Source organism: Oenanthe melanoleuca, chromosome 6 (genome assembly GCF_029582105.1).
Source record: "Oenanthe melanoleuca isolate GR-GAL-2019-014 chromosome 6, OMel1.0, whole genome shotgun sequence".
NCBI lineage: Eukaryota > Metazoa > Chordata > Aves > Passeriformes > Muscicapidae > Oenanthe > Oenanthe melanoleuca.
The window spans coordinates 25,258,278-25,276,414 of NC_079340.1; the positions used below are offsets into that span (position 1 = coordinate 25,258,278).

An 18,137-nucleotide genomic window follows, 5' to 3' on the forward strand; every position below is an offset into this window, starting at 1 on the left:
GTTTGTGTCTCAGGAAAAGGAAGTTCAGGGTTGCCTAAAAGTTTATTGTCCATGTCTTCAAAAAGAAAAAATACTGCAAATTTTGGTGAAAATTTGAACAGCTTGAAATGGAGGGAAGAAGTCCTTTTTAGTACGGGTATTTCTCTGTTTGTTTTTGATAAGTAATTTGGCTGTGCTTCCCTAAACCAGAGATATGTTGCTTCTTCACAACACTTCAGCTACTTTTAATGAAAAACCACGTTTATTAGCACTGTTGGTCTTTTGAGTTTTGGAGAAGAGGAGGGAGAATCTGGGAAGGGACAATGTTGAATCATTCTAGAAACTGGCATCTTTAAAAGAAAGCAAGTGGGTAGTGTTTGGGTGAGTGATTTCAGTAGTTATTTTCTCATGTGGGCATATTCATTGCATTTTAAATTCATTGTTACCTCTCTGCTGTGTATTTCCTGCTCTAATGAACTTACTGTGGCTGTGGTATGCAGCCTACCATACATCTGTAATTGAACTTCTACTCCTTGGTATTCCAGAAGAGCTGCTGAAGAGACAAGAAGATACTTGATATTTTGATCATTAAAAGTCATTATGCCTCTGAAGGGTCACTTTGTTGAATTAAATTCAGAGGTTCAGCTTGCAAATAAACCACAGTGGTAGTTCTCTTTAAGCAAACACTCCTCTAGAAAGGTATTTTTCTTCCTAGTAAGTGTTTTCTAATTTATATTACACTGTTGTTCTACGTTGGCACTTTTCCCTTATACAGGTATTAAATTAGCTCATTAAACTGAATTAATATTTGAAATTAGTCAGATATTTGGGTCAGGCATCATAAAGCACTGGGGCTCTTCAATTCCTAGTTAAAAAGTTAGCTGAATGTCAAGCATCGCTCGTTGCTTTCATTAATTTTCCCTGTAACTAAGGCACCAATCTGGCTTTCATTTAAACTTGATGCAGATTTCTGGTGCATGTCAAGTGGAGCAGTGTAAATCTGCAAAATAGCTTTTAATGATAAGATGTAGCTGACTACCTTTGATTGAAAGAGATAGTGTGCCCTGAAAAATAGTGTTATAAAATACTAAAAGACAGACTTACACAGCAGCTCAGATAAAATAAAAAATAGGTGGGGTTTAAGGACATGTGGTTGAAAGTAAAACTGGTTTGAAGCAGTTTCTTGTCTTCTGCAGTTTGTGCTTTTTCTGCAAGTTTCCTGTTGGAGGGGAGTTGCAGCACTGATAATTTGATGAAAATACAGTTTTTTCAAAATTGTGTGCTCCTCTGTCCTGGAGGAGCCAGGATGCAGCAGTCACTGCCAGGGGGAGGAATACCATTACAATGGGTACAAGTTCAAAAGTAAATGTTTGTCTGTGTTCCTTTTAAATTTGTCTCTGATCTTAGTTTGGCAATAGTTCACTTTATTTGCAAAGCTGTCACTTTTACTGTCTAAATAAACACTTTGGTATAATTACTTCTATCCTAATCCATCATACATGAACTTTCATGCTGTTTGTAATGGCTTTTTTTTTTTTTTTTTTTTTTTTTTTTTTTTTTTCTGTGAGAGAGTGAAAACTGAGGGGAAAAGTAGTAATTTCTATTTTTAAATTTATTTTTTAAAGGCAGCTCTAGGAAATGATAAGTGAAGAAGTTGTATGACACATCAGTAGAGCTCACGAGGGAGATTGAGTGAGGTCCCCAGAGAGAAGAGTAATATTTTTGAAAAAAAAATAAGAACTTTAAAAATAACTATGGAGACAAGACAGAAAAATAGTAAGGAGATTTTCTTTGTTCATGAGCAAGTTTGACTTTCTTCTTAGTAATGTAAATACAGTCCAGATGGCTGGAAAGTACAAGATGCTCCCAGGGGTTAGGGTGGAGGTTGGCTGAATTAAGCTTTGCAGAAGTCAAAAGTGAACAAGTGAGATACAGAGTTTAAAAAAATAAAACTGTGGTTGGTTTTTATCCTTTCTCAGGTTTGGGGGCTGAATTGACTGTTTCATGAGCATGATTAAATAAAAGAATATAAAGAGGCAATGTTTCTGTTTATAATGTCATAATAAAGTAGGACAAATACTGATGAAAATGTATTTTTCTTTTGCCAGTGGAGTCGGTCAGTTTGTAAACAAATCATAACCTCAACTTCCAAATACAGCTTGTTCTAATAAATAAGGGGCTTGGTATTTCAGAGATGAGGAAAAGTATTTCAAGATCTTTATGCTCATTATTAGCTTTGCAGCAATAATGTGATGTCATGGATCCAGCTATGGCTTTATCCATAAGTTAATGCTGGAAGAAAGTAATATCATATATTTGAAGCTTATGTTGTGAAACATCTGATCATCTGTTGTCAGGCAAAGGTTCCTTGTGTTGGTTTTGTCCAAACTAATCACCATTGGGAGCGTGGGGAAAATCCTTTCCAGTCCCTTCAAACTTGAGCTGCAGGTCTTCACTTTTATTTCCACTTTTCTCTTCCTGTTTGCAGGCACAGTGTGAGGTGAGTTTTGACAGTCTCAGAAAGAGCTGCAGAATGCCAGTAAATGCTGGAAATGTTCAGAAGTAATGTTGCTGCAGTAGAATGAGACTAACACTTCAGCTTCAGAGCTGAAAGACAAAACTGTATGTGAGTGCAGGTTAAGAGGTGCTTTGGATTTGATGGCTTGCAAAATAAAACAAAAATAGCATTAAAGGAAAAGGTGAGAATATAAAAGAATCAGTGTCTGCTCAGGTGGTTGAATCATCAATTTAGGAAGAATCCCTTCTTAGTAAAAACATCCTGAATGGATATTTTTAGAACTGAAGTGACAAAGGCAGCTTGCAAAAAAAAATTGCTGAGGAATTAAACATAGAGTAAGAATGTGGTAGATCTTGCTTTTACTTTATAGGAGAAAGAAGGAGTCCATATGAATCTTACCTTTCTTTGTATCCTTAGGCAGACCACTAGTGCTATAACAATCAATATTTAAGTGTATTTTTTACATGTTGATCTGGTGAGAATGGAGTCTCAAATGGTTTCTTACAACCATTAGTAGTCTTGGTGTTTTGGAAGGAGTGTGTATTGCTAGGAGTGGGATCCTGCAAACCACAAGGAAGGAGTGATTGGAGTGGATGGTTTCTGGGGAGAAACTTTGAAAATGACCATGACACATTAGTGGGGGGGTCAGAGGACAGTAATGAGATTGCAGTAAAAGCTGATGGGTTGAAGTTGACACTGAAAGATTGGTAGAAAATGGGAGATTTTGTCTCAGGGAGAAGAAAGCAGGAAACCTGTGTTAACAAAAGATGAGAAAGGGGTCATACCAGGCCTTCACATTTCCTTTTCTTTTTAGAAAAGATGTAAGATATTTTTTTCTTTAAGGAGAGATTTAAAATCTGAGAAGTTTGAATACAAGAATATATGTGGAAACAACAAAAACAGCAAAGGGGGAAAAAAGTAGGTTCAGGGGCATTAAATGGCTGCTGAAAAATACTAGGTGTCTTTTTCTTTTTCTTCACAATTCCCCAAACCTTGGACATAGCTTGAAAATTATTTTGCTTAAATGGATTTGGTGTAGCTTCAACCTATGCTTTTTCATTTTTCTTAATGGAGGCTAAAGGAGCACTTTCTGCCTCCTTGTCAGGCTTTTTGGAGCTGCAGTTAGCACTTGTGTTTTGTCTGGTCTGACTAACCCATTACTGGAAGAGATGCAGTATATTACAGTACATTAACACACACATTCTCTCATGCCAGTCTCAGCTGGGACCTCACCTTATTGAAGGGAGCAAGGGGAGCAGAAGTATATAATGCAGAAACTACTTCCCTGAGGCCAGTTAAAAGGTCTGTTGTAAAACTGTACCCAGCAGTCAGATAAGGCCATTCAGATGATTTCTGACAGTGTCATTTCCCATTGCTTAGACTGTATTTATGTGAAAATTTAATAATGCAGTACTTAAAATATCCCACCTGAAACTAATTTTATTTTTGCTGAGAAACAGTCATTAAGATAGATACCAGACAGCAGCTCTATTCTTTCTAACACCAAACTGTTGGGCACTGGGCTTTTGTTAGTGGGGTTTATCAGATTACAAAGGTAAAATGAAATAGCCAGTATTATTATAAACAATAACTCATAAGGTAAATGTGAATTAACACCTTCATTTTCTATGTATTTATTTCAGCCAGAAGGCATAATTAAAGCTTTTCAGTTACTCTTCAACAGCTTTGATTTGTAATATTTTTCTAAAATTAGTCTCTGCTTCCTTATCAGCACCAAAGCTTCTAGTGATTGTAGTGCTAATTCAACTTGAGTATGAATGTTACATAAATTTTGCCTCATAGTTTCTTGCCATTCTCAACATGCATCATGTGCAGTGACTGTAGGAAAAATTAAAAAGGAACTGTGCATTTTAATGAAAACCAACAAATAATTTCTTGCATCGCTTGGTATTACTATGTTCTAATTATGGTAATCGTGGTGTGCTGTAGCTACTGCCTTGCTTTACAGTCTGCAGAGTTTGGGTAGTTCTCTGACATCACCAGGGAGATTAAATTGAAAAGTTTTTGGTGCATATGTTTTTTTTTTTAGGATGTTGACAGCAGTAAAAATAAAATATAATTTTTGAGTATGCATTCTAAATCTCAGCACACTTCGACACATCAGCTGAAGTGGGTATCTAGTTTGTTATCTAGTTAAGATAAAAACTGGAAAAATAATTTTGCTCTACTATTATAATTAAACCAAGCTGTTTCTTTGTATAATTTATGTTTAGAGCTTCAGAATCATTGAAACAGGAGGGGAGGTTTCACATGTTTGTAACTTCAGAGAAGTTTAATTCTCCAAGAGCAACAGTGTGCTGTGATGAAAGGGCAGCTTTAGAGAGTTCAGTGGGCATCCCTTTGAAAGAAAAGATCAAGAGATGCAATAATTTAAATAAAGCCTAGCTTGAAAATTTTAGCTACTGGTTTAGTAACTCCTGGTTAATGGGTTTGTACGTGAAAATATTATGGGATGTAATGGCTATTTTATCATTGATAATCTCAGAATATGAAAGTGCAGTATTGACATGCTTCATTTATGATGGTGACCTCTTTCCCTGCTGAGCCAAGTGAACCAATTTGTTATCAAAGCCTTGTTGCCCTGTTTGGGACACTAGAACCAACCATATTCATTCTCCTTTTAGAAACGCGTGGAGGATTTTTCTATGTTCTCTCTTGAAAGGGGAATTCCAAAATTTGAAATCTTGTAGGAGTGGTTTCCTTGACTACAGTAATTTCTCTGCCATGGGTTGTAAACACTTCCACACAAGTAAAGTCTTTTTATGTCTCTATCTGAAGTTAAGACATTTGTCTGTCTTTTCTACCATCCAAAATTCTTGACTTGTTTGGCAAACTAACTCCATAAAGCTTTGTCTTTCGTTGGCTTTGTTTGGTTTGGTTTTTCCTTTTGAAAACAATTTGGTTTCTTTGTAGCACATTCCAGTTTTGTTCTCCTTTTATGACTTGTTCCTCTTGCTTTCCTTCTGCTTGAATTGAGAGAATTAAGTGCAGTTGTAGGTCTGATTAAAATCTTGCCTTAATTGAGTTGCAAATTTGCAATGACATATATTGGTCAGGGTGCTGATGTAGCACCTTTTCCCATTCCTGTGCCTTCCTGAATTCTGACAATACTCTGCTTTTTCAGTTGTCTGTGTTCATTTATCCTATATTTCTCTCTTCAGAGCATGAAGTTCAGCACAGAGTGTAAATTGCTTTCTCTGTGATGGTGATTTGTTAATTATCTGTCAGGAAAATTGTCCCTTTTTAAGTCCTGTCTTGCCTTTCCCTTGAGGCAACTCTCATACTTGGTCTCCTTGTGCAGGTTCTGGTAGAATGTGAATTCTGAGTGCCGTTGCTGTACAGATATACAAACATTTTCAGCTTCCTTTGGAGGGGTTCATGGTGTCAGTTGGCATTGCTCAAATAATCCTAAATGGAGAAGGTGGAGAGGGAATCTGTCCATTAGATTTGCGTGGGTTGCCTTCTAAGGTACAAAGAGTAGCACTGCTTTTCCTTTCACCAGCTCAGTCGAGTACCAGCCCATGTTTTTGTGCCTCACTAGCCTCACCTGCCTTACTGCCAGGGAATGCTGTGAGAGTGAGTCTTATTACTGATGTGCTGAGTTATGGCTGGGGATAGGGGTATGCTTTGGGTTGACAGCAGTATTTAGGGGAAATTCAGCAAATAAGTAGAAAATTGCAGTTTTGTTTCGTCAAAGGTGCTAAATAATTAGACAGAAGTTCACTCTCAAACCCCTAGGAAATACATCTTTGTTAAATTTCTCAGGTGCTGATTTATAGTAAAGATGTCTTCTAGCCCTGCTATGACAGTTCTGTATTCTATTATATCATCTGTTTTGTATGCTGAGTGCTGAGAATGGAAAAGATGGAAACATGGTTAGATTGTCAGTTGTTTCCAATGAAGAAATCTCTGTTTGGTGGAACTGTTTGCATTCCTGTGGTCACCAGTATAAGGAAATACCATGTTATGAAAAATTCCCAATTGTTTCCTTAAGGGCTCTTAGAGTTGCACAATCTTTTGATGATTTTGTTTGTTAAAAAAAAAAAAAAAAAAAAAGAACTTAGTTGCCAGCTCTTAAGTTTGGAACTCAAAATTCTCTTAAATATTTACTAGAGCTTTTATACTCAAGGTTTGGATTCAAACCAGAAGTGTATTTTCCTAATGCACACTGATCAGCCATTATGAGTAGCTGAGGAAGATTGTAATTTCATTCCAGAGCATGTTTCTTTGGGATATCCCAACAGTTCCTGGACTATCCATCATTGTGATTACTCACAGTTTCTGGATGCAGCTCTAAAACATTACTTCTCTATGAGGGGGAGAGGTAGTTCTCAAGTAACCAAGTGGCTTTTGCACTTTAATTCTCAAGATTAATGGTATTTCTGACACACAAATTCTTTTGTCCTAGGCTGAAGCCCACATCTAGCATTTAATTTGTACTTGCATTTTCAATATCCTGTTAGGATTTGTGTAGTACATCTGATTTCTGACATATGCCGTTATTCAGATGTATTGCAAATTTTTTTGAAGCTGTTCATGTTCAATATCTCTCTCACTGCTGTCATCTCTTCAGTTAAAATCCATCTCTCTTACTAATATATTAATCCAAGAATTTATATTGTTGTTATTTTCCCTGATCTGAGAGCTGACTCTGAGTTTGTTCTTCAATGTGTGACTGTTACTTCTTCCCAGATTTTTTTCCCATTCTTGATATGATCTGCATCCTTTGTTACTGATTATATAATTTTGTTTTGGGCATGGAGGCATTTAACTGATGGACAAGAGCTGAGAATGTGACCTAAATAATGCAAAGTGCAGTGAAGACATTTCCTGACCAGTGCCTGTGTCAAAGTTTCTTGCTCATACCTCAGGGGTGGGTAGAATGGGATGAAAGACCTCGGTGGATTAAGCAGAGGGAATTAAGTCATGGTACTAAATGGCAGAGTAGTTTCATAATTGTCAGATCTTTTTGTTGTTGTTTTAATAATGAGAATTTTGAAGTGGGAGGGATTGATAGCTTGTGAAAGTGTATTGAGTGGTAATAGGGAGAAGGGATGTGAAGAAGAAGGAGGTTGTAACAAAGAGCTTGTGACAAAGGACAGGAAAGAAATTTGCTCACTAGCATGTTATGTTTGCAGTGTCACAGTTTTTGGCTTTCCCCCACAGTACCTCCTCCTGCTGAGAGCTGTAGGATCTCCAGTGCAGTGCCCAGAGGTGGGGACAGAGCTGAGCAAGCTGCCCATTGCTGTCCTGGGGCTATGCTGGCCCTGCTGGGAGGGAGCCGTGCTGTGCAGCTCTGGGGAGACTGAAGTGGTGCCAACACCATCAGAGACGGGCACCCCTGTGTTCTGCAGTGCTGCCAGACCTAAAGCTGGCAAAACTGGAGAGACTATTAAATTTTCCTGTCTGAGAGTGGTCTATCAATGCCCTCTGGAAACAGTAGCTGCGAGCCTGGAAGAGAATCTCTTCTTGCCGGTGACGGCTATGCTTAAAATAACATATCAGGAGCTTGTGTAAAAATAGCATTCCCTTATCTCCAACAGTGTGAAGTAGATGAAAAATAAACTGAACTCATGCCAAGAATAAACAGTCACGTTAGAGTGTTTAAATTCCTGATGCTGTGGAGTACTCACACATTTTGATGCCAATGCATTTCTTCTTTCTCCACTGCCATGGCTTTGTGTGCTCTGCCAGGGAGCAGTTGGCAGGACAGCAAAATGAGCAAATATGCCCAAGCCCCATATAGAGCACCAGGTAGAGAATTCCATCCCCTAAATCTGTATTCCTGTCAGGTCTAAAAGTAGATGAGAGTCTTGTGGCTGTTTACCTGTATTCCATCTGTAACTCTAAAGTACAGTGTTCATTCCTAAATGCAGACTTGCTGAGCAAGGCATTGACTTTATATAAGTAAATTAGTCAGGGAAAATGGACAATTTGAGCAATAACATCTTGTTTTTACTTCTCTTGGAAGTTTTTTTTTTTTGCTTCAGAGTGTCTGGTGATGATAGTGTCTTCCAGTAATTTTGTATAATTCTACTTGCATTATTTTTGTGCACATTGGTTTCTTTGGAAGTCAATTCTTAACTCCTGAAATTCAAATTCATTCTTCATTCATGTTGAATAATCCAGCTTTTAGTGATGATGGAAAATGGAATAACCAGGCTGCTGAAGTGCTGAAACTGGTGAAATATTTGTAGTGTGATATGCTGAGAAGACCTAGGCAGTAATGTTTGAGGATACTACAGTGAAGTCATGAAAGAATAAAAAGGAAAAGCTGAGAATGGTTGAAAGAGTTTGTTACAACCTGATGAATTAAAACAGGGTAGCAAGTTGGTGAGAAGTACCAGCCTTGCCTCATGGCAGGCTAAGCTCAGTATTTTCACAATGCGTAAAATGTCTAATTTGCAATGTATAAATCTTAGAAAATGTAGCATATGTTTTGTATGCATGTATGAAATGAAGGAATCTGGCCCCTGTCCCCCAGGAAATAACTGTTTTCTTGGTGGAGTGGCTGAGGGAAAAAGGAAGGTGATGGAAATAATTTGTCAGGTTTGACTGGAGATAACTTGTGGTCAAAGCCTGTGAAGACAAAGGATGATAGAAGCAAACAATTGCTATTTTATTTACTCATTTGACTTTCATGTTAGAAGATGAATGCCAGAGGAAAGCGCATTGCTGCTCAGTGGTGGGAAAGGGTCAGAGCAGGGCGGTTGTTTCCGTAGGAACTTTGAGCACGAGCAGCTGTCAGTTTTCGAAGGGAGGTGTTGTGTTCCTGTCCTGTGTTCCTGTCCTGTGTTCCTGTCCTGTGTTCCTGTCCTGGCTCCACAGCTCAGTGGCTGCTCTGGAGTTCAGCTTCCTCAGGGATACAAGGGGAATTGTGGATTGTGGTATATTTAAAAATGAAGCAGGTAGTCTGGATTTTATAAGTTGTAACCTGGTGAGTGTTGAGATTCCCAACTAGGTGCTCTTCCCTTTGAGATTTTGTTATATGAAAAATGTGTTGCATGGTAACAAAATAAAATGTAATTCAATGAAAAATTCTGAAAAAGAGTTCAAGAAGCTAAATGTTGTGTTGATGCTTTAAGTATACAGTATATTCCAGTGAAGCCTACCAGAAGTAAGTCATGTCTTTTTTCTGTTTTACAGGTCAACTGTATCACTAGAGAGGAGGAGAGCTGTGGAAAAACTCAAGGTACCTAAAACATTTTACTGCCTGAATTCTTGCTGTGATCTAGCATAACAATATTAAGGGGGAAGAGGGAACTGAATCAGTGAACTTCCACTTTTAAAGTGGTTTTATTAAAAACCACAGAACAAAAAACCCCATCACAATAATCTCATTAATGTTGTGTAAAATACCTTTGTGGGATGGAGTTTTACCTCATCTTTGGTGTATGTACAAGAGTCTGAACCAAGCTTCATAATACTTGCTCTAAATATATCATAGAACTGCATAGACATAAGGGTATTGAGGTTTCCTGCAAGTTCCAGTCCCAGTGAGGATGATACTCCCTCTTTGTGCAGTGGGGTTCAGGCACCAGCTGGTGATAGGCATCATAAAAGATGAGCAAATGTGGTGTTGCATCTTTGACATTCTTCAGGGCAGTTAGCAGACTTCACTAACAGCAGTTAACTGCTGTGTGTACAATTCCTAAAGGTGCAGAAGGAGTGGCATGAAAATGGCAAACCTGAGCAGCAGCCTGGATTCTACAAGTTGGAACTGGGGATTCTTTTAGACATTTTTCAGACACTTCTGTTTATGTCTTACAAGTGTACCTGTGATATAGATAACATATATTGTGTTGTGGTCTTTTTATTTTAATAATAATAGGCAGCAAGCACTCTTACAGTGGAATATTTTAGGGATTTGAGTACCTAATCTCTTATCTGAAGTATTTTTTGTCTACCACTCTTTTCTACAGCTCCCAAGGTCTTTGTTAAAATAAGACTTGCATTTTCATGTCTGTTATGTAACTAAAAAGATTATATTAAAATAATCCTGTTGCTAGCACTTGGATAGGGTTCTTTTGGGGGATTTTTCTTAGTTGGAGAAAGTTTTTCTCCTTTCTTTGCTGTGAAGAATTACCTGTGAGATGCTACATGTACTTTGCAAATGGAACACTATGAGGCAGAAGCAAGGAAGAAGTCAAAATATTATCACTTCATCAAAACAGAAAGACAATAGCTTTTAGTAAGAAAAGCTGATTTTATACTTCTGTGCACTTCACAATGAGAGGAGCTGAGCTGCCTTCTTCCACTAAGAGTGCATCATCTTGTTACTTGTGAGTAATGATGTAGTGAATTCTGGTCCTTTCTGTCCTGTTGATGCTGAGTTTGTATTGTTTGTAGCTGTGCAGGTTGCTTGTGCCACACATGCAAGAGCAGTTTGCTACAGAAGAAAGTACAATTTATATGGAACTAATTTCTCAAATTTCTACTATGAATACTGCTTTTAGAGATGAGTTACATCAAATCTTTGTGATTGATGGAAAAAATAATGGGTGTTTTCTTTTTGTTTAAAGAGTGTGAGAATTTAAAAGAAAGAGCAGTGCAACTTACAGTTCTGGTAAAATAAAAATGTGTTCAGTTCTTGACCTGCTGGTGGTAGTTATGCTTAAATTGTAGATGGTACAAAACTACTCATGTCTGTTTGGACAGAATTTGGACAGAATTGAAAATATAGGAGAGCAAAATCTGTCTGCTGTCCAAGAGCAAAACCAGAAGTGTTGTCACTGATATGTTCACCGATAATGCCTTTCATTTCAAGAAACTGGGTAATTTCTTGGTCCTTTCAGTTTTGCAGTAAGATCATGCAGATTGTTGGTTCCACCTTTAAACTGAGGTCTTCTGTGATGCTTGGGGTATTTAAAATGCAAGGTGTTTTCCTGGGATTTTGGGAGACTGCTGTACATGGAGCCCCAGTGTGGCCGCATTCCCTGCAGCATTGGACTGGCTTCTCCTGCAGGCTCCTGGTAAGATGAGAAGCTGACAAAAAGCATAAAAATGAATTAATGTGTAGCTGGAAAAAACATACAAGGGACTCTCAGACATTTTATCTGGCGTCTCCAGTGCTGAAGGAGAGGTTTCTATCTCTTTGCTCATTTTAGACCAGGGATTTTGCTCTTGACGTTTTTTGCCCCTTACTGTGCAGAACCTGTCAAATCCCTTTCCTGACACTTTCTCCCCCGTCAGTCCCTCAGAAAGACTTCAAAAGAGATTTTTCCCAATTGCAAAAGGAACCAGGCATGGCCTTTCTTGCTCGCCCTGCATTTGAAGCATTGATAAGTAACATGTGGCTGGCTCCAAACTGCTGACTTTCCCAGACATTTAAGAAAACACTGTTAGGATTATGGTTTTAAAAGAAACTGCAGCATTTTTCTCCCTATTTTTCTCCCTTCTTTGCAACTGCTCTTTTGTGTAATGTGTCCCAAGAGGTTTGATTCTTTTCTGTCTGAAACAGTGAGAATTCACTACTGTCTTCCTGATTAACACATATTGAAAAGGAATGTCAAATTTTTAAAACTTTTCCATATGGGAAGGGTTTCTTTATTCATAATCTGTGTCATGCTCTTTAAGTTGTAACTTTCTTTTTCTTTAATGCCTTTGGATCATCACTGTTTGGAAGTGCTCTAGCAGAAAGAAAAATATTATTTTTAGAACTTGAGACTGAGTAAGAGGAGCCTGGAATCGAAATCTACTGTCTTGCATAATTGTTTAAACCTGCTACAGAGTTTGGCAAAGGTACAGACTGAGAGGTCTTTTACATAAAATGTGGTTGGGTCTTCATCTTTAAAGACAGGGTATGCCTGAGGACAGCCCTGGTCCTTTTAATAAGAGTTAAGCTCACTTGAAAGGCAAGGCTGAAGATGAAGAATGTAACCTGGGGAGTTTTGAGCTTATTCAATAACTCCAATCTGATGCATCTTATTATAATGATGGGAGAACATGGTAAAACAATGGCCTTTTAATTTCCTGCTCTAAGGAACAATCTAGCAGTAAATTGTACAAAAATACAGTAAGATGCAAGACTAACATTAACCTGTTTTTTCAGTCTATCATCTGAATTGATTTTTCTTTATATTAATAAAACCCCAAGCCCTCCCTGAAATATGGATAGTGGAACTGTATTACCCATAACCATTTATCCTAGTCAAATAAAATTCAACATTTTCTCATAGCTGCTGGGAAAGCTGCACTCTCTCCATGTTGTCCCATATGGTTTGTGTGAGGAGTTCAGATCTTGAACTATTGAAAGGTTCAGGGGGCTTGTTGGGGCTTTTTTGAAAACATCTCACAGAACTCTATGATTCAGCAAGTTTGTAAAGTTGATTTTTTTTTAATGTCTCTCTCTCTCTGATATGAAGCGCACTTCTAAGCTGCAGGTAGCATTACTCATTTAGACTTTTTAAATCTCCTTACACATGGTCATGCCCTACTCTGACCTCTTTGAAGAGGTCAAACTAAGGTAGAGCAGGACAATTGCCAAAGTATGTTTGTATGTTACCAGTGTAGAGTTGACTAAACCTTTTGTCTGTGCCCTACTGAAGTGTCAGCCTTTAGTGTCCCATTCCTGCCACCTGCACACACCCTGTTTTCCAGGATGGTTGCAACAGCTCTGCTGAAGGTCATGTTCCTAACTAGGCTGCTGCAGTGTTGATGATTTTGGGCCCCTGGGCTTTCTAATCCTTGAGAGAGGCTAGATGTGTTTGTGGGACTATTTTAAGCATACTCTTAGTGCTTTCCTCCCACTCTGCCCAGTGCATCTTTCAACATTCACTCTCCATTCTCCAAGCAGCTCTCACCCTTCCAGCCCAGCAAGGAGGAATTGGGATGGATGGACATTGGCTCAAAATCCATTTAGCCATGATGCTTCCTAGGATCAAGCAAGTGAAAGTGTTTAATAAGTGTTTACTCCTGGATGTACAGTATTTCATGCAAACATGGAAAGATTGTGTTCTCTGTCTTCTGTCAGCTACCAGCCCTGAACCATATTTAATCACCATAGAAGCCTGAGGTTTTCTGGCTAAATGTAAATTTATTGTCCCTTCTGATCCGCATTGTCAGTGAACTTCTTGTTTTGGTCAGTTTTTAAATTGGTGCTGTTTAAGTTTCCCAGATGTGGTTCTTCAAACATCAGTGACTGTAGATAATCCTGTCTACATGAGTGATGAAACAGAATATGTGACACAAGTGTATTTCTGCCTTAAATGCCTGTTTCCAGTAAATAGTCATAAAAAGAAGTTGTCTTGCAGTCTGATAACAAAGACAAAATTAAACACGGATTTGGGCTTATGCAAATTTCATATTGTTATGTAATCCATTGCCTTGTTCTCTAGTGAATCAATTTAAAGCTTTTTTTATTCCTAGTATGAGAAGTTTCAATGCATAGAAGTCTGAGTCTGATTTAATCTCACTAAATATTTGTAGTTGCAGACAGTAATATTTGTTCGTGCTGTGTCTGCAATCTGTGTTTTTCTTGTTTGGATTGAAAGGTAACCACATTAATTGAGAAGACGATTTGCATTTATAGTCCTGCATTTGTTGGACTTTTCTTCCCTGTTGAGATGAAGAAACTCTCTGGAACTCAGTTCCTGTTTACTTGGCTGTCTCAACCTTGTCCTGTATGGACGTGACAATGGTGTTGTATCTCCTCCAGTTCTCCAGCTTTCCCTGTTGGTGGTAGTGCTCATGCTGAACGGAGCTGTTCACTGTGACCAGTTCATCAGAGCACTGGAGCTCTGCCCAGATACTCATAAGAAATGAAATAAAATGTGGATATATATATATATCTATATATATATATATATTGTGCAAGCTAAAGTAATGAAAGAGAATTAGAAAAAAAAACATAAAAAGAGATCCTTCGACATTTCTATAGTTGCTGCCTTTCTTCTAAAAAAATGCTTTGTGTGTAGCTTCTATTGCTTTTAGTACATATGTGGAAGAACTGTGGGATTGTTGATTGTGTTTTTAATCATTATTTTCAAAACACAATAATATTCAGCATAGACTCTTGTTATGAAATAGAACCTGGTTCTCTGTAACCTCGGCGCTGATTATTGTCTTGTCTCAAAAGTGCCAAACCTAAAGTTTCTCTGGCATAAACAGACTAGATTTGAGCTTCTCTCACTGTCATGGAAAGCTGGAGTAGATTAGAAGTTCAGGATGAGGAAGATTAATAAGTAAAATAGGAAAGCATCACCCTAGGATACTTCCAGAATTGCTGCTACTTCGATGATCCATAGCAGTAAGGAAGGCTTATCCAAATTCCTGCAACCTTTTAAATGTGAATAGGGTGCTTGAAGCAAAGATCCCACTTCCTCCTTGGACATGCTGCTAATCCCTGAGTTTGTACAGAATTTCTGTAGCTATTACTTCTGCTGTGGATTTAGGAAAAAAGGCATTAATGCTTTCCAAGACAGCACAGCTTTCGAAGGCTTTATTTCAGTTATGTTAAAATACTGTTGGTGCTGCTTTTTGCTTTTTTTTCTCCCTTTTGTCTTTACTTTTTTTTTTTTCCCCATGAGTGCCTGGAACGTGTTGAAGAGTGTTGGATTGCTCTTTGCCATTTTCCCTTCCCAAGGTCCCTTTCATGGAAACAGTTTGCTGGCAGCAGATAAGTTTCTGTATCTCATTCCCGGTCAAATTCCTCAGTCCATGTGATAAAGAGTTTCATGGGAGGCAGGAGGAGGAAGAGGACAGCATTCATGTGAAGTTTCTGATTGCAGCAGGGAGCAGAGGAGCTTGGTGGGCATGTCCAGAAGGAGTTGTAGGGAGAGAAGCACTGGAGCTGATGTAATTCTTCAGTTGTGACATGGCAATCAGATATTCAGCTCTTTCTGTATGATGGAATTAAAGCTGGAAATGCTTTTCAAAATATATTTTAAGTGATCAGGCTTATAACTGCAAGAGAACATATCTACCTTAAAATTCAATATTTTCTCTGAAAGGCAAATTCTATTTTGCTAGCATTATAGCTATTAATGAAATGGCTTTAAATATGTCTCTCTACAACACTGTACTTAATTTTTTTAATTGCTCCTTGGCTTAGGAATAAATCTGTCCCTGATGACTTAAAATTGCTCAATCTTTGTAAAGCATAAAAAACCCAAATGTGGCTAGATGTGTATTAGCTCACCATTGTGTCTTTACTGTGGAGATTGTTGGATTTTTTCTGGTTTGGCTTTATTCATCAGCTGAGTAGAGTGAATGAGGAATATGTGTTTTAAAACTTTTTTTTTTTCCTAAAGTAGTTATAAACCTTGAAACTCACCCACTCAATAGCAATTTACCTTCAGCAAGAGCCTGTGAGTTTGTGATATTTCCCCCCTTCACTAAGCAAGCTGTATTCAGAAATTACAACATCTTTAGTGAATGTTGATATTTAGGTAGTCAGGTTTTTTTTACCCCTCTGCTGAAACTGGATTTGTATAACTTCTTAACAGTTCAGTTGTAGTAACATGAAGGTTTTCACTGTCTGCTAATGACCAATGACTCTTCATGGAAAAGAGTGTGTTAAATGTGGCAGCAAGTTAAAGACTTGGTTTTGTTGTGTGTCAGGTTAAAACAAACTCAGTCAAGTTCTTTGCAGCTGGTGCTCCCTTAGTTCTGCTCCTGCTGCAGAGTTTAGGCTGCTAATTGAGACTTGCCAACACTCAAGTCTCTGCTGGTTATCAGCGAGGAGTGCTAGGAACTGTGGTTTGTGTTGTGTCACCTTAGGCTGAGGAGAGTCTTGGTTGAAGGAGAATGGGGTAAAAACAATCACTAACAAAGCATGAAAGTCTGATTTCTTTGTGCTCCACATTCAGGAACAGTTTCACAGTGGTTGATAGTTGCTGCTGTTGCCCAGTGTCTACACCTTAGCCTACAGATAAGGGGAGTTTCATGTCAAGAAGTTCAGTTTGAAGCTTATCTATATCAGTAATTGGAGTAAGCTATAATTCTCTTAACTTTAAATTCAATTTAATCACATTTTTTGGACTAACAGTAATTTACACAAATTGGTGGGTGACTTGCTGAATGAAATGTGTTTATTCTTCATGGAAATGGACCATTTATAATTGACATTGTTACTTTAGTTAATTCTTCTAATAAGCTAATGCAGTCAGTCCCTCAAATGTTACAATTAAACAACAACCAAAAAAAAACCCATCTGCATTCTGTTTGCAGTCTTTAATCACATGTTCCTTAAAAAAAAAGTTTTGAAACATTGTAACACCATTTTTGAATTCCAATAATGGTACTACATTGAACGTATCACCTTGATCTTTGGGGCAGCAGTTTGCTGCCATGAATGTATGGAAGGAAGCAGTTTTGTATTTCCAAAGCCTGTGGATATAAGTCTCAAGCTTGTTGAAGGCAGTGACTTCAGAAAGCATCAGTGTTGCTTTCAGTGAGTTTGTATCTGAGATAGCAAAGCTGTTCTTACCTGGCTCCCAGAAATGTGTTTGTATGATTCGAGTTCAGTGGTCTGAGCTGGGGGCTGAGCAGTGCAATTTCCCTGCCAGCCTTTCCTTTGCCAGTCATGAAAATGAGAATGCTTGTTATAAGGAAGTTAAGGCCTGCAGGTAGTAAAATGGCTTTCTAAAGAATGAATTAGAAATTGGATAAAATATATACTCATCTATTGAAGACTTTGAACTTTTGTTGTTGCTACTTTTTATTTTTAAGACACAAGGAGGGGTTTATAGCAAGTTTTAGGAATCTCTTAGCAACAAGGAGCCATCTTTCAAAAGCTGAAGTTTTGTGAAGAAAATAGAAGAGGAAAAAATCTCTCACAAATTAAATTTTAAAGTATAATAAGTCTGGCCAAAAGATATTCTGAGAAACAATTTGCTAAAGATACTAGAGCTGATAATAAATCATTTAAATTGAATCATTTCAAGTACATAAGGAATGAACATCCTGCCAGACAGACTGGAGAGCTGATAGATGACTGAAGTATAGAAGAAATACATGGTAAAGATAAGGCACAGAACAAAAGCTAAATTGTTTTTATCCAAGTTGACTTTCCTGAGAGATTTTAGGGCACAAACTTCACTTTGTAGGTCATATTTTGAGAATTGGTCTCAAATTGAAATGTTAGTAAAATAGATTTTTAGAACACAGAAAAAAAAAAGTAGCAAATTGCCAGGAGTAAATACCTTTTGCCCAAGAGAGCTGACAGTAAGCACCAGTGAAAACATTGATCTGGCAACTGTGATCTGTTGCTTAAAATGGCTGAGAGATCAGAGGCAGGAAGATAGACAAACAAAATTTCAATGTATTAAAAGCATTCCAGGAATAGTCAGGGTACCACAGACCTGCAGGTCTGTACAGGCAGGTTGGTATGTTTCATTACGATCAAAGACCACAAAATTGGTAAACATGTGGGCAAATACATGGGCAAAAACTTATCTCAGGATTTGAGGGAAGTACTCACACGCATTTCAGACAGATGGCCTTTAACCTTAGGGTGGGACATGCAGTTATTTAGGTCTCATTTTCCTCCTCCTCTGCTTGCAGAGTTGAACTTGCTGTTGGTGTCAAATGCAAGCAAAACTCAATCATTTGCTCTGTAATCATATAACTTTTTGAAAAATGTACTTGCTTAACAGCCAGGAACAGAATACTATACCAT

At 37.9% G+C, this 18,137-nt stretch overlaps 1 protein-coding gene across 8 annotated transcripts in view; it reads left to right on the forward strand.

Annotated features, from left to right (window-relative positions):
* The window catches only part of ADD3 (adducin 3), a 91,988-nt gene that overhangs the window by 23,528 nt on the left and 50,323 nt on the right, over positions 1 to 18,137 (forward strand). For all 8 annotated transcript variants that reach the window (XM_056494766.1, XM_056494770.1, XM_056494765.1 and 5 more), the window contains exon 2: positions 9,665 to 9,710. The gene's annotated coding sequence lies outside the window, so the exon portion shown is untranslated. The remainder of the gene's footprint in view (positions 1 to 9,664; positions 9,711 to 18,137) is intronic.